General features: G+C 37.3%; 1 long non-coding RNA gene across 30 annotated transcripts in view; it reads right to left on the bottom strand.

Moving 5' to 3' along the window:
- Positions 1–26,425, bottom strand: part of LOC146872768 (uncharacterized) — a 248,702-nt gene that overhangs the window by 198,574 nt on the left and 23,703 nt on the right. For 14 of the 30 annotated variants that reach the window (XR_014982556.1, XR_014982560.1, XR_014982553.1 and 11 more), the window contains exons 3-4: positions 16,779–16,898; positions 7,851–7,970 (exon numbers count right to left, since the gene is read on the bottom strand). The exons of 3 other annotated variants lie outside the window; for them this stretch is intronic. This is a non-coding gene — a long non-coding RNA (uncharacterized LOC146872768). Of the gene's footprint in view, positions 1–7,850; positions 7,971–14,334; positions 14,433–16,778; positions 16,899–26,425 lie in introns of those variants that run through there. 13 more of the 30 variants (XR_014982547.1, XR_014982548.1, XR_014982568.1 and 10 more) reach the window with 3 other exon arrangements.

Here is a 26,425-nt window from a genome sequence, read left to right as displayed (position 1 = left end):
AGATTATGAGATCGACCTCCGGCCAATGTTCAAGCAGAAACAGAGGACACCCTCGGATGAAGTCTAGAGAAAGAGAGAAAGAGAAAGAGAAAGAGAAAGAGAAAGAGAAAGAGAGAAAGAGAGAGAGAGAGAATGAAAGAGAAAGAGAGAAAGAGAGAAAGAGAGAATGAGAGAAGGAAGGAGAGAAAAAGAGAGAGAGAGAGAGAGAGAGAGAGAGAGAGAAGGGAAGAAGACCTAGACTGAGAGAGAGAAAAAGACAGGTCAAGGTAGAGACGGAGAAAATGTGTGTGTGTGTGTGTATGTGTGTAAGCAAAAGAGCGAGATAGAGAGATAGAGTCAGCAGAGTCGTAGTGGATAACTCGGATACCTTGTACGGAGCAAGCAGCGTTTAACTTCTAATTGAATCGTGAATCCGAATGTTAAAACGATGCTACGGAAAGACTTGTCGGTTAAATCAACCATGCGAAACACCTAATTTGATTATCAATGTCAACTATCTATGTATGAATTTATGGATGAACGATTAAACGACGTAGTTTTTCAAAGTTTCGATCTATTTTTCCCCGAACGAACTTTGATATTTTTCGAATAAAACTTTTTCCAATTTAAATCGTCAAAGAGTTACAGTATGTCGTCGCGATAAACTTTTCTCGTTACAATATCTACGGTACACTGTATCCGCTTGAAATGTAACGAATCCACTTGCATATTTGTACAAAATATGCAACAGTAAAAGAGAGAGAGAGAGAGAGAGAGAGAGGGAGGGACGGGGGAGAGTTTTTCTTTCTCTTTTTTTTTCCCTTTTTTTCGTTTTTTCTTTCTCTTTTTTTCCTTTTTTTTTTTTTAATAAAAATAAAATCAAACTTCTTACGAAGATGATAATTCGTAAATTTCTCTTTGTAGATATGAAGAAATTCAACGAGTATCAATCGAGTCTATCTAGAATCTATCCTTTGTATAAAATTTTCCATATACTCGTACGTGGTCTGACAAACTTCGAGTCACGGTCATAAATTATAAACTGTATTTCCTAAACGATGAAACACGCTTCCCTTAAATCCTGAGAGTAATATACAATGGATGAAACGAAACGTATGTTCAATTTCTGTAACAAGCGTCGTTTAGAAATTAAGTTTCGTTGAAATTCACGATTGGTAGTCGGAGTTATGGTTTGGTGCGTCTGTCAGTCGCTGAGTTACGGAGGAACATGATTAGATAGGCTAATTAATCGAATCCCGATGTGGTGTCGGGAGATAAACTTCAATGAATGAACGATATGTTGCGTCAAAGTCTCTTAACCGCAAATATGTTTCGCGAAATATAGGAACAAACATACCATACAATGCGTATTACTACGCTCCAGGTAAGCTAACTTTTGAATACGGATGCGATCGCTTACGAAACATCAAGTTTCTCGAATGAAATTATTGTTTCTAGAAATGCTACTCTGCTTATTTTCGTTCAATGAGAGAGAATACGTGAATAAAAATTTTTTTCTTTCTTTTTCTATTTTTTTTTTTTTTTTACTATTTCAATTTGACAATTAAAATATCAGGAAGTAAGAAAGAGAAATTACTACGAGGTATAATTGATTGTCATTGACGATTCGACGATTCATGCATACAATTCGATGGCGCATTCAATGCTAAAAAGAATATTCGTGTGTGTAATCAGCAACTATAATACATTATGCCATGAATAGAAAGTAACGTGTGCTTTGTTGAAAGCTTAATCGATCAATCAACGGTAAACATAATCATATTCCTGCATTATCTACATATTAGAAACAATTATACATTATGATCTCGACACAAATATAGACGGAAACATATCATTACGGTCGCATTATAAATGCAGGATATTCAAAAAGCAACGATTGACACGCATCTGCACATCAGACATGCAAGCATTTGCTTGTCACACGTTTTCGAAGTCCGAATCCATAGTCCTGGATAATTAATTTTACAAATCATGAATTATATAACACGAATACTATTATCCTAAGCGGAATACCAAATGACAATGTTCACCTGGAGTGAAATATCTAATCGCGATATGAAAATAAAAGAGAAAAAAAAGAATAATAGTGCGTAATATTAAATAAGTAAAATAAGTTGCAGATAGATATATATATATATATATATATATATATATATATATATATATATTATATAAAAAAGAGAAAAAGAGAGAGAGAAAGAGAGAGAAAAAATTGATAATAATTAATTACTAAGTTTATTAATACGAAATGCTTAATAAATAAATAAACCCATAATTCCAATTAAGTTATAATAAATAACAAAAACTGAATTAAACATAAGAAAAAGAGAGAAAGAAAGAGAGAGAGAGAGAGAGAGAGAGAGAGAGAGAGAGAGAAAGAAAAAGAGAAAGAAAGAGAAAGAGAGATGGGACAATTTTTCGACACGAGATCGAGTCGGGAAGGTCGAGAAAAAGAGATTGGCAAAGGAACGGTAGCTCGTCGCGCACGAAGGGTGCAATCTCGTAGGTGGGCCGCGAAATAAATGCACGCGCCTTCGAATTTTCGAGCTTTCGAGTACGAAGGAAGACAGTCGACCATTGTCAGCTCGGTCACGTAAACCGGCGCGACACTCGGCATATGAACTATTGGCCGACATCAAGCCCCCGAGCAATTCCTCCCTCGTGCTTCTGCTCTCCTCCTTCCATTTCTCTCTCTCTCTCTCTCTCTCTTTCTCTCTCTCACTCTCTCTCTCTCTCTCTTTTCACCCTCGAGCGCGGCATTCCGCTTTCGAGAATATAACCACGTGAAACGAGTTTCGCCAACCCTCGCGTCTCGAATGTTTAAGAGGAGAGGAACGAGAATTTATCACGCTTCGTGGTTTTATACCGCATGAAGTAGGAAGGAAAGAAACAGAAAGAGAGGAAAGGAGGAAGGGAGTGAGACTGAGAGAGAGAGAGAGAGAGAGAGAGAGAGAGAGAGAGAGAGAGAGAAGGAAAGAGGGGAGGGGGAAGGAAGATAAAACTATAGCTCTCTCTTTTGTAATTACGAGGAGTGCCAGCGCGATCGTAAAACTTGTCGTACTTCGTTTAAAAGTAATCGCAACGATACGGCTCTGCCGTAATCCATGCCTCGTCGGATCACTCTGATCTCTCGTCGTTTCTCGTAGACGTAGTAGAACTTTGATTTCGTGAAAAGAAGTAACGCAGAGAGTGATATGGATAGCAAGTACGGGAAGTAAGTACGTTAAGAGGAGGAAACTGGCAAAAAAAGAAAAAGAGAAAAAAAAAATGAAAAAGAAATATGCGAAGCGATTTCTTCTTCGTCTTCGTCTTCGTCTTCGTCGATCTCTTAAAACTCGAACGATCGAAAGAAAGAGAGAAAGAGAGAGAGACAGAGAGAGAGAGAGAGAGAGAGAGAAAGAGAGAGGGAGAACGTGTATCGGAATTTTCTCATCTTCGAAGACGGCAATTCCCCCGGGGGCTTCGTTCGACTTTCTTCGTCTTCTTCTTCTCCTTCTTCTAATTAAGCTCGCGGAGCAACGCATAATCACGACTATCGGATGATCCAAGAAGGGAGGGTAAAAGAGACTGAGCGATCTCGCCGACGAGGACGATTATTTTTAATTCAATCAACGTCGTCGGAGGAGCAACCAAGCAAGCAGCCTTTCCTCCTCCCTTGGTCAAGAGCTTGCTGTCGGTGAGTTAGGGGAGTCGTCCGGACGGATTTGAATACGCACATGCCAAATGTCAGGGGTCCGTGCGCATCCAGCTTCTTCTTCTTCTTCTTCTTCTTCTTCTTCTTACCATCGATTCCCTTCTATCTCTCTCTCTCTCTCTCTCTCTCTCTCTCTCTCTCTCTCTCGCGCGCACGCTCTCGCTCTCTTTCTCTCTCGCACTCTCGGCCGGATCACGTAGCAATAAATAAGGGGAGACGAGACGCAGTAGGACAGTCGCGATGTCGTGCGGAATGCATCGGCTTCTGTCAAACGTTCTGCAACTGGGCGAGTTGCAGAACGGAAGAGGACGAGTTGCGACAACGTTCGCTCGCTTGCACGAGCCCTGCGCTGATCCGAGCCTAGATTGCATTAAGGCTTTTCCAAAATGAGCGATCCCTGCCCCCCTCCCTCTCTCTCTCTCTCCCCTCTTCCTCATACTACTTTCTTCCTTCCTCACTTCCCGTCTATCCTGATTCTCTTTCTCTTTTTCCAAAGAACGAAGTATCCGGGATTACTAACGACTCCCAAATGCGGATACCCTCCTCACTCTACACAACTCTAATCAATTTGCCTCTAATTATGCGAAAAGATTTGTTTTTAAGATATCTTTGATAAATTGAAGAGATTAGAATTAGATCGTAGGGTTCTGTTCTCGTGAAATCGGGGAGAGAAAAGAAAAGAAAAAAAAAAAAAAAAAAAAAAAAAAGAAAAGGATTAAACGAGCTCGTAATTCGGTCGTATTTATATTTACCAAAGGAATTGATTTATTTTTAAGGAAAATATTAAACGTGATTCATATCGTAGGAAATTAGAAAATATTTACTCTGTTAATGTCTGATATAAAAGGAACGATAACGTTACTGTTATTGCTATACATTCAACGTTTTAAAATGTATAAATATTTTTCCGACCACGAGATATTCGATAAGAAATATCTAAATAATGAAAGCTTAACCCGCTTTAAGCAATCAAAGCTGAAATCGATTGACTTTACTTTCATGAAACTTCTATCACTTTGAAGATCGCTTTAAGTAAACTCTTTCTTTGAAAGATTCAACGCGTGACGTTGCATGAAAAGAGAGAGAGAGAGAGAGAGAGAGAGAGAGAGATGAGAAAGGAAAGAAAAAGTTCAAAGTCAAATCGAGCATAGTTATCTCTCGCTCCTTTCTTTTTCCCTTCGTTTGATAGAATACAGAACTCGATATCAAAATACTCGAAAAGAAACACGTAGAATTGGCAAGACCATAATTTTCCGTACCGACACCCGAGGGTAAAATTGTATTAGGTATCGAGCACGAGAATGCTGATTTCAAGAGGATCGTGGGAACCCTCCGTTATCCTAGTATCGAAAAAGAGATAGAAAAACACTTGCGTTAGTTAAGCTTTTTAAGCCTCGCGAAAACTCAGCCTATCCTTGTCCGCCATGAACGGTCACAATTTCTTCTTTAACAGGAGGGCAGGCCTTTCTTGTCACTACACCACCACTACTACCATCACCACCACCATCAGCAGCTAATTTCGATGTTTATACAAGGCAAGCAGGGGTTCACGCGCTTCGACGAGCTTGTCGTCGTTGGTATCCCCATGAGTAAACGAACTACTTGCTCTCATCGAGGGCTTCCTTCCGTATTCTCTTATTCCCTTTTTCTTTTTCTTCTTCGTTTTCTTCGGAACCAGCAAGTTCGCACCGAATAAACAATAAAAAAGAGAAAATAAAAAGAAGAGAAGAAGAAGAAGAAGAAGAAGAAGAAGAAGCAAGAAAAAAAAGAGAGAGAGAGAGAGAGAAAGAAAAGAACGGAAAAGTCGAGGAAAAGTTGGAATCGCAAGGGAGTCGCCAACCGGGATAAACATATTTTCGCGGTTCGTTTATTATTCGAAATCCCTGTGTGGCCTCCTCCTCTTGCGATAATATCGTTCCCTGTTGCTGACACCCTTCCCTATTGAAGGGACAAGTTCTTTCTCGGCACTACTATAGCAATGTAGAATGTACTCGTCGTCTAACGAAAGCAACGCGTACGACACTATCAACAACGAGTAGAAAGTTTTGTCGTTTTCAGTCAACGCTTTCGAAATGGCGCGAAAGAGGAAACGTAATGCGTTTAGAGGTGGCTGCATTCGCGAACCAGCTTTGTCAGCGGTTGCAATGGTGTTTATTTGCGATGCAAACGGTATAGGTTAGTATCGGCTTACGAGACCGGACGACGACGACGAGGATGACGACGACGATGACGACCGAACGTATAATATATGTATAGAAAATAGATATCATGATGGAACGGCTATGACATCGTTTTCCTCTTTCTATCGCTTTAACGTTAATCCTTCCATCCGTTTCACCTATATATATATATATATATATATATATATAAATTATGCTTCCTTCGAAATATAATATAAAATTTATTTTTAATGTATTAAATTTTTACGAAAATAATCATAAAATTATTATAATTATTCATTATCATTCATTTTGTATAACAAAGAATGTAAGATTAGTACAATTTCAAAAGGAAACGTATCAGAAAGTAATTCGAAAGGTAAGATTAGAATGTTAAGGTAAGCATTACCGCATTATCTATAACGATGTTGTAACAGCTGTAACGACTTTATCTTATTACAGATACACATGTATAAGTATAAGGCTAATATGATATCATAATAATAGAGGCGATTTACTTTAGTTCGACGTTTAATAAAAAAAAAAAAAAAAAAAAAAAAAATAGAACGATCCTAATGACCACGTTACGGAGAAAGACGTGCTCGACGTTAATCCCCCTTATTTCTAAACCGTCAGGAGTCCAAATGTATCCCGATAACCTACAATTGAATGGGATAAAGTCGCATGGTAGATAAAACCGAAAAGCCAATGTAAACTAAGCGCTCTATCGTCGGCGTATCCCCAAGCACAGGCGTCTCTTTAAGAGAGCGCAATATCGAATCCCGTTTCCGTTACAACATATCCTCTCTCTCTCTCTCTCTCTCTCTCTCTTTCGCGATAGAACCGATAGAAGCGAAGATTAAAGTGTAAAGCCGATTTCAGTCGGCAAAGCGAGAAAGATTTATCACGACGTCGAGGTTACGAATCATTGATAACGGCGCTCGATAAGCCGGTTCGAATACAACGAACGATACGATTCTATCGTAATGTTCCTCGGAGCGTTAAAAGCGCGAACGGAATTTCTAAAGCAAACGATTTTACGTGCCTCCAAGACACACGCTCCGTTCGTCCCGATCCGTCGTTTTCCGTGTCGAAATAATAAAATTACGAACGATCGATGTCTTTCTTCTTTCTCTTCCCCTTCCCACCTCATCCCATCTCTCTCTCTTTCTCTCTCTCTCTCTCTCTCTAACTCTTTCTCTCTCTGTCTATCTATCTATATATCTATCTATCTATCTCTTATCGTTCCACTTCGATAATCGAATTAAAATCTATCCGATAGATGTTAACGCTCGAGAAATTATTCACTCATCTTGACGAATCAAGCGTGTCACGTTTCAAAATAGTTCCCGGACGAGTAGCATAGACATTGAAACGAAACTAATTTCTTGATTGCCAACCGATGGAATATCCGCTCGTTAACGCCGATTCTTGGATTTACCCGTTTCGCGAAATCTCGTATAGACCATACAGTTAACGGCTCCCGATACTATTCTGACGATATCTAATTTAGTTAGGTGCCAGGAATATCGCTTAATCTTCCATACAATTCGTTCTCTCTCTCTCTCTCTCTCTGTATTTAGCAAATATAATGCCATCTGATCTTAAAAAATCAAAGCAATATTTGATCGTTCAAAGGGAAGGAAAGAGGCGTGAAGTGCAGTGATAAAAAATTGTTCGTTCGGAAGAAATAATGAAAAAATAAAAAAAAAAATAAAAATATACAAAAAGAAAATAAAAAAAGAAAAAAAGAGAGAAGAGAAAAGAAAAAAGAAAAACGTATCTCGTACGAAACTTCACGTACGATTAAAGAGTTTCGATTCTTTTTCGAAGTTGTGCCTTCGAACGCGACTATAAGCAAGTAAATCGAAAAGAATTCAAAGGAAGTTATTTCCCTCCGTAAAGGAGCGCAACCGTTGTTGGTTGCGCATTGGCGATTTATAACCAAGCGGTATTTTTCACAGAGATCGTAAAAAGGACGGAGAAGAGTTCGATACCTGATTAAGAAAACCCGAATGTCCTCTCCTCTTTCGTTTGTATGCAGGAGGACCGTGTCCTTCGCGATTTCGATGTATGACCGGGCATTGTTAGTGGTTCCGTTCTCCATCGGCTTGTACCTGAAATCCGTGCAAAAGTATGATCTTTAAGTGCTACGTACGATCGTAAAATTGTCGTTGAGCTGTTCGTAAACGTGGTATATATGTAACAATATCTTTTCTTCCTTAGCGAATGTTAAAAGCCGAAAACACGTAACTTTTGTTAAAAGGGTACACCCATTTGTTTTCGCTCTTTTAAATATACAGCTTCATTTTAAAGAATTTCTCTTTCTTTTTTTTTTTTTTTTTAATTGTAATAGCAAATGATAAAAATCATTTATTCGTAGCTCGTCGTAAGTAAAAATTAGAAAAATTTTTTAATTATATCTAAATATAAGATCTACAAAAAGATCTTCGATACGTTACGTGAGAGAGAGTTCGCCGCTTTCACTAATTAGGGAATTTCATTTCCTCGAGCTTCCGACTAAACTTCGGAGACAATAGTTAGCAAGAAGGGTCTCCGAGAGACCCCAAATACTCGCTTGGTGCACCTCTAAGCAGTTCTCGAGTCATCTAATAGATAAATTATATATCACTGGATGTAGTAAATTGATTTTGAATACCAGAATTCCTCACTTTGTGAGAAACATTAAATATTAATCTTTTATAACTCAATTTTTTTCTTTTCATGTCTAAAAAACAACACCGTGAAAATTAATTTACAATACAAATAATATTATAAAAAACAATATTATAGCATGGATATGAATGAAAATTTTACGGCGGAAAAATGAAAAAAAATATTTATATACGAGCGTGTGACTTCAAAGTTACATAGGTTATAAACATTAAATTTGCTATGATAATACAAAAAAAAAGAAAAAAAAAAAAAAAAGAAAGAAAGAAAGTAATAATGAAGCAAAAAGGATGAGTAATAGAGAGAAACAGAGAGAGAGAGAGAAAGAGAGAGAAAGAAAGAGAACATAAGTCAATCTTTCGAATAGTTTTCTAGCACATTCTGGCTCACACATATATTCTTTCTTTCTTTTTCTTTTAGTTGATCGCGTTTGTGCGCGTGAGCGCACGTTGCGCACACACGTGGTGCGACGCTCGTTAAGCGCAGTGCGATCCCCCGAGATATCGGCCTGGCTTTAAATCAAGTCCCTCTACCTCTCAACTGCTGTGACTGACTTTGAGCCAAGTCCACGGCCCCGCGTATACGTAAAACAAAAGAATCGTTAACGTCCGCCGTGGCGGTGCGCGGAACCACGGCGCATTCAAATGAGCTATTGACCATTGCAAAAATGACAACAAGAAAGAGCGAACGAGCGAGAAAGCGATCCTGCTTTTGCTACCGAATAGCCTTCGCAACGAAGGGACGCGTCTGTCGCCCGAGAAACCGATCTGACGAGAAATGAGACCGGTTTGACGGTTAGGCAAAGCCGCGATGCCGATTCTCCGTATTTCAACAACTTTTCGCAAGGATTTCGGCTCGGATTGCAATCGATGAACGATGAACGTATTCACATGAACTTTTCTTTTTCTTATTATTTCTATTTATCTTTCGATCTTTCTTTTTTCTTTTTTTCTTTTTTTTTTTTTCTTTTTTTTTTGTTTTACCTTCAGATTAAGTCAAATCGATTTAATTATTTATTTACGTAATACGTTTAATGATGAGAGAACGTTTAATCAGATGAAAATATCCATTTAATTTCGTTTAATTTTCTTTAAAAACTCTAAGAAAATGTTATCAATATGATTATATAATAATCCTAAGATGATACCTAATAATTGCATTACTTCGTTTCATTACGATTTTTCGAAATTACTTTTGATCCGTTTAGTATTCTAATAATTAAAATTAACGGACGACGCTCTATGGCGAAAGAGTATTTTAATTATACAAGCATTTTTTGTCGACCAAAGTTATATACGATTCTGTCGCATTCCATTAATTATTCCATGATTAAAACAAAAATGCTTTATCGAGCGTGCACGACTAATAAAGTATCATCGATTCTCTCGTATCATAGTCGAAATAATAAAAATACTTTGCAAATCGTGAACAAATTCGCAAGCTAAATCGCGAACGAAGATATAGAAATAGTTTTCACGTTGCTTTCGCCGGTAAAATTGCCGGAAGCGTTTTAAAAGTATTAAAGCTACATTAATTCTTTCAGCTATCGCATAAAAGCAACCAATTTAGCATTTGCGATTAACTAGATCATTATATGAATACAAATTTAGTTTATTAACTAAACTTTGCGGCACGTCGAAAATATATGTAAAAGATAGAAAACAAGGAAAATAATATCGGTGAGAAGTACGAAGTAGTAGATATATCTCGATATATCGTGTTAATACATACGACCCAAGTATAATAATTTATCGCGAAGTTATTCACCGGTAATTTCGGCAGCACGATCCACCGGGTTGCTATCTCGCTTTCGTTTGTTCTCTTTCTCTTTCGAACGTCGACGTAATATTTTAATATAACTTGCAACGAGCTATCCACGTCTCCGAATCCGTACTCGGTCGTGCTCGAGGGTACATACCGCATATTCGGTAAAGTAATTACACTGTCGCTCAATCTTTCGGAAGTAGAGATAAGCTAATTTTATTTTTATTTCGAAAGGATTCCCTTAAAGGTGAACTTCGACTACGAGAGACGAATGAACGAAACGAAACGAAACGAAACGAAACGAATGAATGGAGGAGTACGATAAAGTATCATTCAATAAAAATTAAAAAGCTAAAGGAACGTAATGAAGTCAATCGGATATAAAAATACCTGAGAATACCTACATACCTATGTCGTGGGATAAAATGAACAACGAAAGGAAAGTGGATTCATGGACGAAGAGTTGCCGTTTTAAGAATACCAATGGATAAAAGCGAATTCCACGAGAATTTTTCGTACACGTAGAGCCTTTACGAGTGTACAGAACATAAAGTTCCACAAGTAGAAATCCCAACGGAGCAGAAAACATTATAAAAGGGTAAGGAAAATCTAACGGAGATCTGGCGAAGATCTAACGGATATCGATCCACGAGAAACCCACTTCTAACGAGCCGCGAGTTGTGGACGTATCGTGAAAGGACGAGTTCTTCCTCTCTCTCTCTCTCCCTCTCTCTTTCTGTCTCTTTCTGATCTTCTCCTTGCCTCCCTCTTTTTCTCTCTAACTCTTTCGCTCTTTCTCTTTTAGAAAGTCAGAGTCGTTTGCGCTTGAACGAAGAATGCGTCGATACAACGGTAATTGGCAGGCCTAGCGAAGTAGATAGGTAACGTGATGGTCGAAAGGTCGCAGAGTGGATAGACAAAGTGTCTCGCGAGAGGTACGATGACATCGGCGAAGGAAGAAGAAGATAGAGAAGATCGATAGATAGTCGATCGGCTAAATAGGCGGATAGTTGGATAGATTGGACGGCAGATCGGTAGATATCGGATTAGATGAACGGATAATGGATAGATAGATATACTTGGAAACATTTACTAGCTTCGAAGAAGAAGATATTTAGTTATTGAACTATATCGAGTTGCCTAGGTATGGAATGGATCAAGTTCAAGACTTGAACTTTACTCGTAAATTCTAATCAATTCAATAGTTAACGATAAGTAATGTATCAAAAAGAATTCAAAGATATAGCCTATCTTTAATCGAAATTTGATAATGAAATTTTTCTATAAATATTCAATCTATTCTCGACTTTAACGTTTCATATCTTCTATTAAAAGACACAAGTGGACGTGTAACGAATCGATATCGTATATCGATATCGTACTATCGACGACTGCAAAGGAGGAGGAGGGGAAGGGAAAAAAAGATAAAAAAAAGAAAAAAAAAAAAGAAGGGTCGGGAATGGCAAGGTCGAATTGGCCGATGTTCATCTCTATCCTAGAAGGCAGCAAGCACATATCTCCGAATATGATTAGCATATGCATGAAGCGGACCGGATCCCTTTCGGTAACATTGAACGAAGGAGTAACGCGCATGTGTGTGTCAGACAGAACGTTTTCCAGCAATGTTGTCGTCATCGTCCAATCGGGTCACCCTTTCGACGACAGCAACCTCACTTCTACACCCTACCATGTTGCATATTTTCAGAGCTGAAACGACGAAAGCCTCGTAAACAAACGCAATTCCCTCGTTGCTTCGCACCGTACTTCGAAACTTCAATAATACCTTTCGCAGGTTTCTAAATTACCTTCTATTTAATTACATCTAGTTACGTAATTGGACCGCGTCGGACTAAACTCGACTAAGCATCAAATTAATAACCGTTAAAAATTCTTAATACTTCCGCTTGATACTGGAAAATAGGGTCGTTGTACATAGGTCGTTACTAGACCGGAACTTAGGAATACCCCGAGAGGAATACCAACCGGTTCCGATGTTAATCGTTTCGTGCGAGAAGTTACTTCCGGATGCGGCCTTTTCCGTAAAAGTAAATCTAAATCGAGAGAGGTGAATATATTTTCTTAATGTAAAAAAAAATACTTGGTGTTTATTCGAAAAGAAATGAAGAAGAAGAAGAAGAAGAAGTTAATGTTTACCAACCGAAAATATAACGTGTCGAAAGAGAATTATAAATGTTATTTTTTTTCCAAAAAAAAAAAAAGAAAAAAGAAAAGAAAGAAAAAAAAAATTTTTTTGATGGCATTTGGTAGTATTTCGAAAGTAATGCGGCCATTAAAAAGTCTCGAAGAATCGTAGAGAAACATATAGCACGAGACGGTTATTCTACCACCCGAATACAGTGCACACGTTGCATACATTTCCACGATGCAACTTCGAAGATCGCGCGCGCTCGATAAAACTTTCAAGGGATCTCTCTCATTCTCTCTCTCTCATTCTCTCTCTCTCTCTCTCTCTCTCTCTCTCTCTCTCTCTCTTCTTCACTCTCGATTGCATAATGCACCAAAGCGGTCGCTCCGCTGCAGTTACACAGACACCGAAGAGTTTCTCACGTTTCTCTCGTGGAATCCTATCGTCGAACGTCATTGAATCGCAATCCGTTTAATAAATTTCACCGGCTGCGACCAAAATCGACAGCCAATACTTCTTTGTCAAATTATATGCATTCCTATACCTATAACGAATTCCGTTCGTATTTTATCGATCGAGATCTATAAAAGAAAAAAAAAAGAAAAAAAAAAAAGAGAAGAAAAAAAAAAGTTCGATAGTGAAGCGAAACGACGGATAAAGGAAATTTTCATGAGTTTTATATAAATTCAAAGCTGAAAGTAATAAAAGATTTAAGTGAAAATGAAAACAAACATACGTGTAGAATGAATCGTAATATTTTATCCCGCTTATTTGAAAGAATATATAATTTCAACTTTGGTAATTATATATTTCTGAATTCACTATGAACACGATACGTACGTATTCGCTTAATCAATGATTTCATCATCCTTAAACGTTCAGAAAGATGTTTCAGATCAAATCGTTGAAGTATTCGGCAATAAGCAAGCACCGATTAAAAAATCGAAAGGTATACCGGCGTGGCAACGAAACTGCATTACTACGCTCTCGGCGTAGTACGGAGGGTTGCTCGTAATGGGAAACGATTGGCCTTTAATAGCCCACGTCTGATTGGAAACGATCGGGCCCCCTCCACGTTTCCTTCTCTTCTGACTACAGTAGAGACCACTACCCGAAACCAGAAGGCTAAACAGAAAGAAACGTCGTTAATGTAATGCGGCCCATACCGTGTGTTACCCAAAACGAGAATCCCTTTACCCCTCACTTACGAATTTAATTGCTTTCTATAATACAACTCTCCCACGTCGGAGAAATCGAAGAAATTTCGAGCGATTCAAATAATCGTAATAGTATCTACGTTTATCCAATAAAATTTCGAAACTTATAAAACTCGTTTTATTTATCATTTTGTTTTTAACCGAGTAACAATTTCGTCTAAAAACGCAAACTTACCAAATGGACAAATAAATTTATATACTATGCGATACACCTTTCATAGCCGATTGGATACAAATTAGTTCGTACAAAACGATTGAGTCGAATGAAATCTTTTTTTTATTATTATTGTTGTTTTTTTAGTTTTTTTTTAGTTTTTTTTTTTTTTTTTTTTTTTTTAGAGAAAGGAAAAGTCTCCTCGTTTTACGCTCGTGAAAATCACGAACTTTTCTCATCGACCGATGAATTGGTCACCTGGAAAGGTAATCTACGCTGTTGTGTAAAAGCACTGCCGATGCAAATGGAAAACTGATTGAAAAGTGGTAGCTTAACCGATATGATAGAATATCGATCGAAACGACGCGCAAAGATACCGTTTTGTTCCGACTACACGTGTAATTGTCTTTTTCCGAGATTGGCATACAATTTCCGGCCGAAAAAGCTGTTTCTCTTTCTCCCTTTTCTTTTTCTTCTCTCTCTCTCTCTGTCCCTCTGTATCTCTGTCTCTATCTTTACCTTTTATCTCATGGACGTGCATCCACGAACGTGCGCGAAGTCAAGGGAATGTATCTCGCAACGAACTCGCGAGGCGAAGCTTCCTGTTTCCGGTGTCGACTGCGACCTAAAAATTGTTGTACATGTTTCTACATATCTACGTACTCAGACGGTTTACTCGAAAGCATGGCTTCAGGAAAAATATGTATATGTTTATAATGGCGATCAGCTTACTTCCGTTATTATTCCCTTGAGAGAAAAGCAAAAGGAAATACTCCGCTTCTGCGAGATACGAACTTACGTTTCTATTTAAATATGAATTCGCGAATTAAACGTTTAACCTTTCCACGTCCATTCCTCGTTCTACAAAGATCGTATCGAAGGTGTAATAGTAAATTCTGTCGAATTTCATTCTCTTAAAAGGATTTATGATGGTCCTGAAATCGAAAGGACTCTATTATTGAAGGGTTGAGGAATTACATTTTGAGAACCACTGAAGTAGAGGGTTGAAAATAGTCGCCAGGGGCGAAGAAACCCTTCGGTCTCGATCTATCGAAGCGACCTATCGAAGGATAGATTTAGATTAGGTTCGAGACGAAGGATGACGAAATGAAAGAGGGAAAGAGTAAAAGAAAAAGAGAAAGAAAGAGAGATAGAGAGAGAGAGAGAGAGAGGGAGAGAGAGGGAGAGGAAGAAAGAGAAAGAACAGAAACTTAAGAGAGTTGGCCTACGGCAACGAGGTGACATCGCAAAGTATTCGAGGAACGACGTACTCGTGGTAGCAAGTAATCCACGAATCGAAGCGTAGCAAGCGATGGAAGCTCTGAGATGCGACGATGAAGAAGACGAGAACTGTGACGACATTGTGCGAGGAACTTTAACGAATTTGCGCTGCGGGAAACGGAAGAAGCTGCTCGCTCGCTTGTTCATGAAAGAGAGAGAGAGAGAAAGAGAGGGAGAGAGAGAGAGAGAGAGAGAGAGAGAGAGAGAGAGAGAGAGAGAAAGTCGCTCCAGCTTCGTGGCCCCTGACGGTGACATTGAGTAAGCGCGAGACTTTGGTATTGATTAGATGAGATTAGAAGGGGAGAGAAAAAGAAAGAGGAGAAGACCTCCCACGATTCATCTACCCTTTCCTTTCTTCCTTCGTTCGTTCCTTCCTTTTCGAGCGCTCTTTCGAGAGTTTACATCGACGTTCATTTATGTCGGGATCACGAAAGCACCAAATCCTATCCGCGAAGTTTAATTCCACTTCGTCTTCGTTCCTGGATCATCCGAGGAGGGATATTACGCGCTGAACGGATACGGAATTAAGGGCATATTAATTGCTGCTCCAAAAAGAGTATCGCCAGGCCTCACGAATGCGCCAAGAACAATGGTGAAATTACGTGACGAGAAGAGGAAAGACGAGGAACTATGGAGGGTTAAGGGTGATGGTGATGGCGATGGCGATGGTTGAGAAGTGAGGAAAGAGGAAGAGAGGCGTTTCGAACAACGCGGAAGTCTCGCAACCTCGTAAGCCTAACTTTCCTTTCGCTACCTTCAACGATGCTTCGACGAGTCTGAATGCCAAGTTTAGACGGGAAACTCCTAATGATTGCTCGTGCGAAACAACTTTACGAAATGCTCGACATAGGATAGAAACGAAAAGGAGGGAGAACTTATGGAGTCAAAGGACTTACGATTCGAATTCCTGTCGGTAAGCATCGCGTGTCGTTGGAATCAAAATCAAAAACAAGCACGATGGTTTATATTCCTTCTATCGAAACGTCAAGTTCGAGGGTTAAACTTAAAAATAAAAAATTGCATATTTAAGAGATAAGAGAAAAGTCCATTTAATATTTAGTAAACTAATTAAAGTTAGCATACATTCATGAGAGAATTCCTTTGGAATTTCTTCCTTGGTCGCATGTGCTCCTGTGAATTATTTACGAAGAGTATAAAGGCTCGTCAAAATGAACTTAAAATTTTCTATTAACACGGACAAACTCGTAATTTTAAAAACGCATTAGCGCATTATTATTATTAAAAGCTACTAAAATCTTTGACGTTCTATTTACAAAAATATAAATCTTTTTCGCGTATTCACGATCTAATATCTTCTTCTCTAAATAGAAGAGACAGGAGATATGCAAGATATACAATTGCAAAAAGTTAATGAGTCGTAAGGGGGAGTGGGGAGGAGGGAGGGATGGTATATTTAAAACACACTTGTAGTATATCCTCTTTTTCATCGCGTAACATAACGAGAAATAAAAGCTTACGATGTTAAAATTTACGATGTAAAGTTACGACGTAATAATTCGACTTCACCTGAATGATATAATCACTGTAATATGGTAATGTAAACTTATCGTCATCTTAAAATAATTTCACTATGTATTTCGATTTATATTCGATTAATTCTTATTAAGAATAATGTTTTTGATATTCTTTTATAATATTTTTAATTAAATAAAAGATATATTATACATACCAAATTTTTCCAATATATTGAATGTCAATCCATTAGCTCGACAGTGATTACGTTGTATCATGCTAAATGTATAAACGTCGTAGGCAATACCGATTTTCAGATCTCATCATGCGGAAGTTCCTGCGTTTAGAAAGAGAAAAAGATCGTTTCATAAATTTATGAAGAATATCAAATATTCAAGATAAGAACGTTCAGGTTCGACACGTTCAGAGGAACTGCTTACACTTTCAAATATTACATTTGTATAGGACGATAGCTAACATCGATTTTGATTCAGGGTCAAGCACGTGACTGTCTTTTGTTTTGTTTGTACGACCTTTAGATCATTCTTCATCTCACGGTTATAATATAATATAACGTATAAATCTACAATACAATTTTTATTCTATTACGTTACTCCTCTGTTTATTGACGAAAACGAACGTACACGCTTAGATTTGTTTACCTTTTCTAATATTCTCAGAAATATCAATCGAACTAACACAATCGATATTACGTAATGTAATTTTATATGTTAGTATTTATTTGAAATTTTTCAAGAGACATATATTTACTCTTACGTATGTACATTGAGACGTATGTAGATAAAGAGCAATAAAAAAAAATACAAAGTTTATATTATCAATGTGCTAATTTTCATAGATACTTTAAATATGATTCAAAATAAAATTCAAAAGCATTATTAATACAGAATATATTTAAATATGTATATATAAGCGCACACATGTATAGATGTATGTTTGATGTGCTTATGCAAGTACTCATATATAATATATATATATATATATATACACACATATGTTATGTGTGATGTATGAATGGTTGCCACCTCTTCAGTTTTAGTTTGGAGAGTCCGGTTTTTAGTACTAATCTCCAAGCTTCGATTTTATAAAAAAAAAAAAAACAAAAAGAAAAAACAAAAACAAAAACAAAAAACAAAAACAAAAATCGGATTGAATAATAATTTATTGAAAATTTTATTTCGATAACAACTCTCAAAAATTTAATAAATAATCAATTTAAAGCATAAATAGAGAAAGAGATAGTTCTCTTTTAAATAATTCTCAATATATTTTTGATAAATGAATTATTTATCGTCTTTACCTTTCAATTTTTGTGGTTTTTATTTCTTCTATTTTTGATAATTAAACCAATATCTCAGAATTAGCATTGGCCAAACGGTGACGGATGATGTGTATAATATATACATATGCATAAACGATATATATTGAATATAAATAAAAAAAAAACTAAATACGAATGATTAAGATTAATAAAATATAAATTATTGAACCAAGAATTGTTAAAAAATAAATTGTAATTATTATAAAAATTCGAAAGAATTTTGATACGGAATCGGACACGATCTAGAGAGTTGTCATCGCTAGCGAATACTACGCTACAATGGGATAATAAGCAGCGAGCAATCCTATTTTGTTTCGTTTACGTGACCTTCCCTTGAAATAACACTCGACATAATACAGTATATATAATAGATAAACTTACAAGTAAAATTGTCAATGATAATGGAATTTATTTATATTAGAATATTAATCAATCGCCGTCAGATAAACGTACATATGAGACATTATAATCTAGCTTGATTATATTAAAAAATAATAATTTCGATATATAATAATAAGATATAATAATACATTCGTAATTGATTACAATAATTGTAATGTTAATGCAATCATGCTAATACTAATATATAATATACGCTAATATAGTATATATAGATGTTTTGTTGAATATCTCATCTATGGAAATTATACGTTAATTTTCGTCATATTATTCCCATGAGATGAACAAAATTAGTAACGTAAATGAGAAAATCAAGAGAGGAAAAAAAAGAGAAACAAACGAATTCTCGCTAAGAAGTTTAATGTTTTGAACGCATAAACGTTGGGAAAAACGTTCGATCTCAGGAAAATACGCATATATCTGTGGAAATTCTGAAATTCCGATTGCCTACATTTGTACGTCATATTCTATTTGCAGCCGCTACCGACACCGTCGGTGACCGGAGTCGGTAATCGAAATTCAATCAGAAGGAATTTCAATATAGGCGCTGGAAAAACTGCTATACGTTTTCTCAAGAACGTTTCGAACGCGAGGCACTCCTGCTGCCTTCCGGCGATACGTATGTACTTATCTACATACATACGTACCTATCATACGAAAAGACGGATCACGAATTTGAGATTCACCGCTGGCGTTGCGAGTTTATATTATCACGGTCGCAAAATCATCGAATACGAACGTGCAAAGAAATAATGTAAATAAGATATAGAAAGAAATAGAATATTTGAATATCCAATATGATATTTTTTAAATAAAGAATAAATCAAATTCAGAAGTAAAACTATTTTAATATAGTTATTAACTATGTAATAATTATTTATGATAAAGATAATTTTATTGATCTGTCAAATCTGTGGAAAAAAAGAAAATTTATTAAATCATTCTTCCATTGATAAAAACGTTCTAGTTTTAATAAAAATAATCTTGCATTATAAATTTCATTAATACATATTAAAATTCTTTAATAAATAAAGCGTATCCATATATTTATAACTTGACCCATTTTTCTATTTCTCCAGTTTTAATCTTTACCCCGATAGATCTCATTATGAAACGTTCGAGTAAGTTAAACGAACCTTCGAGCCAGCGCAGCTGTTCGCATAGTCCGACTGGTCTCTCCAAATTAAAGAAATGAATCGTAGGTTTTTTTCCGGTGAAGGCATTTCGTGCGACGGTGAATAACGTCCGACCGCGCGACGACGACGACGACGACGACGACGACGACGATGACGACGACTACGAGAAGAATAAATTTTTCTGAAATGTTCGCTAACACGCCAGGCGCAAAGACTTTTTATTAAAACGCAAAACGAGCGAGCGAGCGAGCGAGCGAGTGTTAGCGTAAACTTTAGAGAAAGAAAGAGAGAGAAAGAGAAAAAGAGTGAGGGAGAGTGTGGGAGAGAGAGAGAGAGAGAGAAAGAGAGACTGAAGACTTCGGAAGCCACGAGCTGCCTAAGAGCCGTATATGCAAATTTTATAGGTTAAATGGGCCGGCCGACCGACCACGGAAATAATTATCTCAGTTACCCTGTATTCAGTACCTTAGTCATTCCCGCTGGTCGCAAACTCACGCCTTCTTGGCCCTCCGCATCGAGGCGCGCGCATAAAAGCACATACATATATACGTAAACGAATACACGTGCCGCACGGTTTGCACCTGCCTTACCTTTTTAAATATAAACGCATAACACATTGCCTCAAACAAAATTGTTTCTTTCCATTTCATATAAGATCCAATTTTATAAAAAAAATATCATATACTTCGTTGAATTAGTCGAATAAGAAGAAAATTCGCTTGCCAAACATATGATAAATATGTCGTATGAGACTCTAACTATCGAATGATTAATTATAGACAATAATAGACATTGTTAAATTTAAGAGCGAATTAGGACATCTATCCTTTTTATTTACAAGATAGTTATACGTAAGGATGTTATTCATTTGATTTTTCATTGTAAAGAGACGCGAACACGTTTAAACAATTAGATTACGCTTCTGTCACGATCATGTCCCAATCACGTGCATTTGTTTACCATTCCTGACTCGACTCGTTAAACAAAAGCGTAAACCTTATTTTCGACGAAAGAAGGGAAGAGAAAGAGAGAAAAAGAAAGAGAGAAAGAGATAGAGAGAGAGATAGAGAGAGATTAGTAAGGAGAAAGTTTTTGAAAGTTATTAAATACTAAAAACGAAGAAAAAAAAAAAAAAAAACATTATCTTCTTTTAATGAAAAAATAAAGAAAGTTCAATCCCTTCTATTCACTTGAATCGTCCTTATTTTCCTTTTACCCCTCATCTTTTGAATGAAGTCCCATATCTTTGATGATTACACACGACGAAGTAGTTCGAAGAACGATCATTAAATACGTCGTAAATTCACTGCCAGTGCGTTTTATCGGACCCATGCCCAAATCCATTTTATTCGCTGGATTATTCGATTTAAGCGCCGAATAATTCGTTTTAGTCTAGACACACGATCGGCCCACGATATCGAACGCGATGTAATTAAGCTCAGCCTTGTTACTGTCAAATTATCGTTAAAATGCAAGGATCCTGGAATGAAGCTTAAACGGGGTTCAATGATTCCCAACAGTATTCTCTTTGCCGTAAGAGAAAAGTAAACTAAAGTATTTGTTCTTTTATTGTTCAAAATACGTTAATTATGATCCGATGACATACTATTAATTAACGCTGCTTAAATGAAAGCTAGTTCGTAGCGAGCAAAGTTAATAAATCCGTACGTGATAGGAGATTCTGGATCCTTCATTTCGCTACTTGGCTGGGAAGTAATTAAGCGTTCGATTATCTATTTCCTGCATCATAACCAGACGGATCCCTCGATGTTGCTTGCCATCCTGAGTAGTTCGTCCTCGACGTATATCTCATTCTCTATCTCTCTCTCTCTCTCTCTCTCTCTCTCTCTCTCTCTCTCTCTCTCTCTCTCTCTCTCTATGTCTTTCTCTCTCTATCACCATCTACAATCGCCTTTATACAATGACGATATGCCAGCAGATGAACCGGAAATTGCTACGGAATCGAGGTTAGTCAGAACACACAGAAGCCGAATAGCTATGGTATTACGCACAAACGTAACACGTAGATCAACCGTATATGTGTGTACAAACTGATACACAGTGTAACGAACATGTTCAAAAGAGAAGGATAGAGGGGGGTAGGGAAGGAGGAAAATAGAGAGAGAGAGAGAGAGAGAGAGACTTGGGTGCGTTACAGAGGAGTACCTGCAGTAAATTAGAGGAGGCCCTTTCAAGTTTCCGAACACACCACCCACTACACCCCATCGTGCTTTCCTCCTTGGCGATCAAACGCACAAACGGCCTTCGTCGACGGGTACGCGCCACGCGTGAGTTTGATCGTCCTCATAGGCGGAACTCTCCCTCTTCTGCATTCGACGCTTCGAATGACGTTGGTGTCAATGTTTCCTTTCAATCGATAACGAAAAAGGAAATGTCTTGAACACCGTGTCACGTGATATTAAAAGAATCACATTGAGATCAAAGACGACAGTCCTTTATTCAGATAACTATTTTTAAATGTCCTACGATCTCTTTCTTAAGAATGCATTACGATTTTGCTTAAAAGAAAATAAATCTTAAACGTCAAATGAACGAAAGCGAATATAAATTTTAAATGACATTAACATTTCAAAGAAATTATATTACCGAAAGTAAAAAAAAAAAAAAAAAGGAAGAGGTTCGTTCGTACATTTAATTCCGACGAAAATATAATACGTAAAAATATACTGCAATGAGGATATCTTCGACGACGCTGAAATGAAACAAAATATGCATCCATGAAATATCAATCGAAATTATCCTTTAAATTGTTCAATAGAATCGAGATATTTCAAACTTTCCGTTTCACGATAACTCTTGACGTTCTTGATATTTTTTGCCAATGGTAAGAAACAAAAAGAAAAATAAAAAAGAAAGCAAGAAAAGAAAAAAAAGAAAAAAAAAAGAAGAGAGGAGAAACAAAAAAAAATCGAAATCGAACGTGCGAGGAATTTAACTTTATATCGCGAACGGTCGACCGCTCTCTTTTTTCATCCTCGGGCAAACCCGCAAACTTGTTCTTTAACTTGCGACGAACGAACGTGAGAAAGAATTTAAGCAGCGAATCTTCTTCCTCCACCGGCAAAGTCTAACTTTAATTCTACGGTTCTCTTCTCGGAGATAATTTACGGTGTAATCAAGTGAAACCTCGTAGAGGAGAGAATCGTTCGAACTATCGCCAGCGTTATATCGTCGCAAACGGAGAGTAAAGACCGAAAAGGTTTTTCGATCATAGCAGATCGTGATAAAAGTCAAACAATGCCGGTTTTTCATCATTATTCGGAAAACGGCGTGGGGATATTGCATCGTTAGCTATACACGTATTGGCTGAATATTAATTTGTCAGTAGGTATAGATATTGACGAAAAATGAAAAGTAATCGGCACGAGAAAAATATGAGAATACAAATAATACACGATGCTGTGGCAACTCCATCGACCAAATTTATTGTTTTTCTATGAAAATACAAAATGGACAACAAAAGATAGAGAGAGAGAGAGAGAGAGAGAGAGAGAGAGAGAGAGAGAGAGAGAGAGAGAGAGAGAGAGAGAGAGAGAGAGAGAGAGAGAGAGAGGGAGGGAGGGAGAGAAAGGAGGGAGAAAAAGCGGACAGGAGAAAAGTGGAAGAGAAAAAAATCGAAACACAACGCTACGTGAATGAAATTAAACATGTGAAATATACGTTTTTTCAAAAAATATGAAATGACGACGAAATTCTTTTGTCTCTCTTTTTGTGTGTACGCGCAAAAACACCGTTTCAAGCTTTTTGACGAGGCACATGAAGCACGTCCAGACAGTTATTGCGATTATTCAATTATACGTTACACTAGACGATAACAAAAATCGTTTGGGAACAATTTTATTTTCAAAATCGTAGCTCCCATTATAACTTAAATATATACTCGTAACGATAAACTTTGCGAACATTGGCACTGAACACTTTATTTTTCCTTTTTAAAAATATTGCTTCTCGATCAATTTCAATCAGTACTGCGTGGAGAAAAAAAAGCAATCACAACGTATCTAACGAGAAATATTATCTACATAAATTGAAATTTCGTTCGTCCAAGCGGATAAGGATCTTCGATACTCACATCGCTTATCTCGCACGCTGCACACATTTTCGCTTTACACACCGGTGCATATAACCAACAACGTTGCGTGGTAATATATTATCCATATAATTAAACATATCAGATAGAGGCTCGCGTACATGGCAAGCAGACGGGAGATCCATATTAAACAATATCGTTGGAACGAGTTATATTGAATCAAGTCAAAATTACGTCCTGTAAATCGACGCATGCTTTTCGACACTGCCAGCTCGGCTTTGTAACTTTTCGAAATATGTATATGAAACGTTAATGAGAAATCTTTACGTCTAAACAAGGTTACAAAATAAATTGAAAGCTGAAAGTAACGACCAACATATGAAGGTCGGTACGGTCGATGCGTGACGTCACGATAAAATCGATATTTCACAGACATAAAGTAAATACTACAGTTATATTATTATACATAGCTAGAATAATTATGTAACGGCTAATAACTGTACCGTTCGTCTTGCCTAATTACAAGTTCTCTAATTAATCGTTTTACCAAGTAAACGACCAGAAGCCCTTTGGTACCCTTTAGATTTATAAGCGGGCAAGAAATTTAGTAAGTGCAACCTACTCGGTCTTCGTTATCGGTCTTTTTATCGGCGACTGTTGCTTTCGGTTGCGTGTCCGTCCAAGTCGAGTAGAACGGGGGAAGCAAATGAGTGTAAACAAGAGAGAGAGAGAGAGAGAGAGAGAGAGAGAGAGAGAGAGAGAGAGAGAGAGAGAGAGAGAGAGAGAGAGAGAAGAAGTGAGAATCTCGTCTAATAAGCAAACGCGTGCGCTTTCTCTTTCTTACTCTCCCTCCCTCCCATCTTTTCTCCTCACCCTCTCTCTCTCTCTCTCTCTCTCTCTCTCTGTCTCTCTCTGTCTGTCTTTGTATTTGTTTGTCCTCGATGTTGAACTTACTCGCTCTCTTTATAGACTTCCTGTTGTAGAGAATCATTTCGCTTCTCTACTTGGTTTACTCTTTACGTTTGTTTCGTAAAATCGCGCTTTTATGCATCACGAGATATAAAAAGAAAAAGGTAAAAGAAAAAATACCTAAGATCGGCTGATCCGACAGCAGCAAATTCTATTGCATTGGACTGCAAGCGGCTGATTTTGATCGAACGACTGATTGATTGATTGATATATTCTATTAGTCGTCTGAGAGTTATATATATATATATATATATATATATATATATATATATATATATCATGAGTCCCTTGTCTCGCATCACCGCATTTCACGCGCATCCCTTCACTGTCAATTCGGTGCCTTTGTTTTCACAATTTGCATCGCTCTTCGAGGGACACTCGTCCTTCATTTGCATCCCTACATTATTAGAAACGAATCAAGCTCGTCAAGATGTCTTCAAAAATTCTTTATTTTATCTTGTCTCTGGAAAAAAGTGAAATGATTCGTTCGAGTCAATTAAATTCGTAATATATTTAAGCGTATATAATATTACTGAGATCGTATCCTTACATAATGTAAAAAGAAAAAAAGATTTATTTTTACATTATGCAATATAATGTAGGTAACTCGTATTAAGTTGCAATTTAAATCGTCGTGAAATAGAGAAAATAAAAGTTAAACTTCGTGACTTAATATCATAAATTAAGAAAACAATCGAAATATCGAGTGAAAGGATATAACACTGGCGATTGAACGAACGACTATATAATCCTTACGAACACGAAGAAGTCGGAACGGTTAACGAAACGATCGATCGTCGTTTATAGCGAATGTTCGTAAAGAGGCGGCACGAAAGAGAAAGGGTTTGCAAAATAATTACACGGCGCGAGATCAGACGGGCGTTAAGACGAGGGTGGAGAGAGGTAAAGAGGAAAGACGGTAGGTAGGAGGAGATGCGCTCGAAGGAGGGAACGAAGAAGGAAGCGAAGGAAAAGGAAGAGGTAGAAGCGGGAGGGGTAAGAGGAACCAACTGTGAAAGTCGTTCGGCAACAGGAGAATCTGTTTAAGCTTGTCAAAGCGGCGGAACTAGCAGGCGACGTCACTCCAAAGTACAAACTGCAACTCATTCGTTAATTTACGTTGTAGAAGTTATTGCGCGCCCCCAGGGAAACTGTCAATTTATGGCATGCGCTGCCTGTACCAGTCGTAACGAGAAATTCTCACATACATCAGAGTTATTAATGGATCAGTATGCCGGTGAAGAGCTATGGCAAAGAAAAAACCGGTACCGGCTAGCTCGATAATCTCTTTCTCTTTTTCTTTCTCTTTTTCTTTCTCTTTTTCTTTCTCTTTTTCTCTCTCTCTCTCTCTCTCTCCCTCTTTCTCTCTCTCTATCTATCTATCTTTCTCTTTCTCCCTTTCTTATTTTGTGTAACTTAAAATCATACGAATTCCATAATTGCTCCGTAACCTTGTAAGGAACTCGCGAAACGCTCAGCCATCTTTCTTAAAGCTTCTTCTCGAGATTCCTGTCTTTCTCCTTTTTCTTTCCCTTTCCCTTTTCCTTTCCCTTTCTCTTTGCTCTCAAGTGAGAAGGCTCGACTCTCAACTCCTCGTTGGAAATGCAAATTTTCTCAACGAAACTCGAAAGAGAATTTTTTCGACTCGTCCTCGTTAGCCTTTCTTCTTCTTCTTCTTCTTCTTCTTCTTCTTCTTCTTCTTCTCTTCGTTGTAACAAATCTTAAAGGTTTTCCCTCGCGTATTCGTGTTCAAGATAAAATACCGAAATTCGTAAAAAAATATCTTTTATCAAACTATCTTAGGATACCGATGTCACGTGTTGTTTTTCAATGACATTAAGGGAAATATATAAAAATGTATAATAGTGATTCAACATTGAACTTTTGTTAGAAATAACATCCCACGTATGTAACTTGGTTAACGTGGAAACGATTACTTTGCGATTCCATGAACGAAGATAACAAGA

This window comes from Vespa mandarinia, chromosome 9 (genome assembly GCF_050613455.1).
Source record: "Vespa mandarinia isolate Hongniang chromosome 9, ASM5061345v1, whole genome shotgun sequence".
NCBI lineage: Eukaryota > Metazoa > Arthropoda > Insecta > Hymenoptera > Vespidae > Vespa > Vespa mandarinia.
The sequence above is the reverse complement of the archived record's forward strand: the minus strand, read 5'-3'. Positions and strand labels throughout refer to the sequence as shown.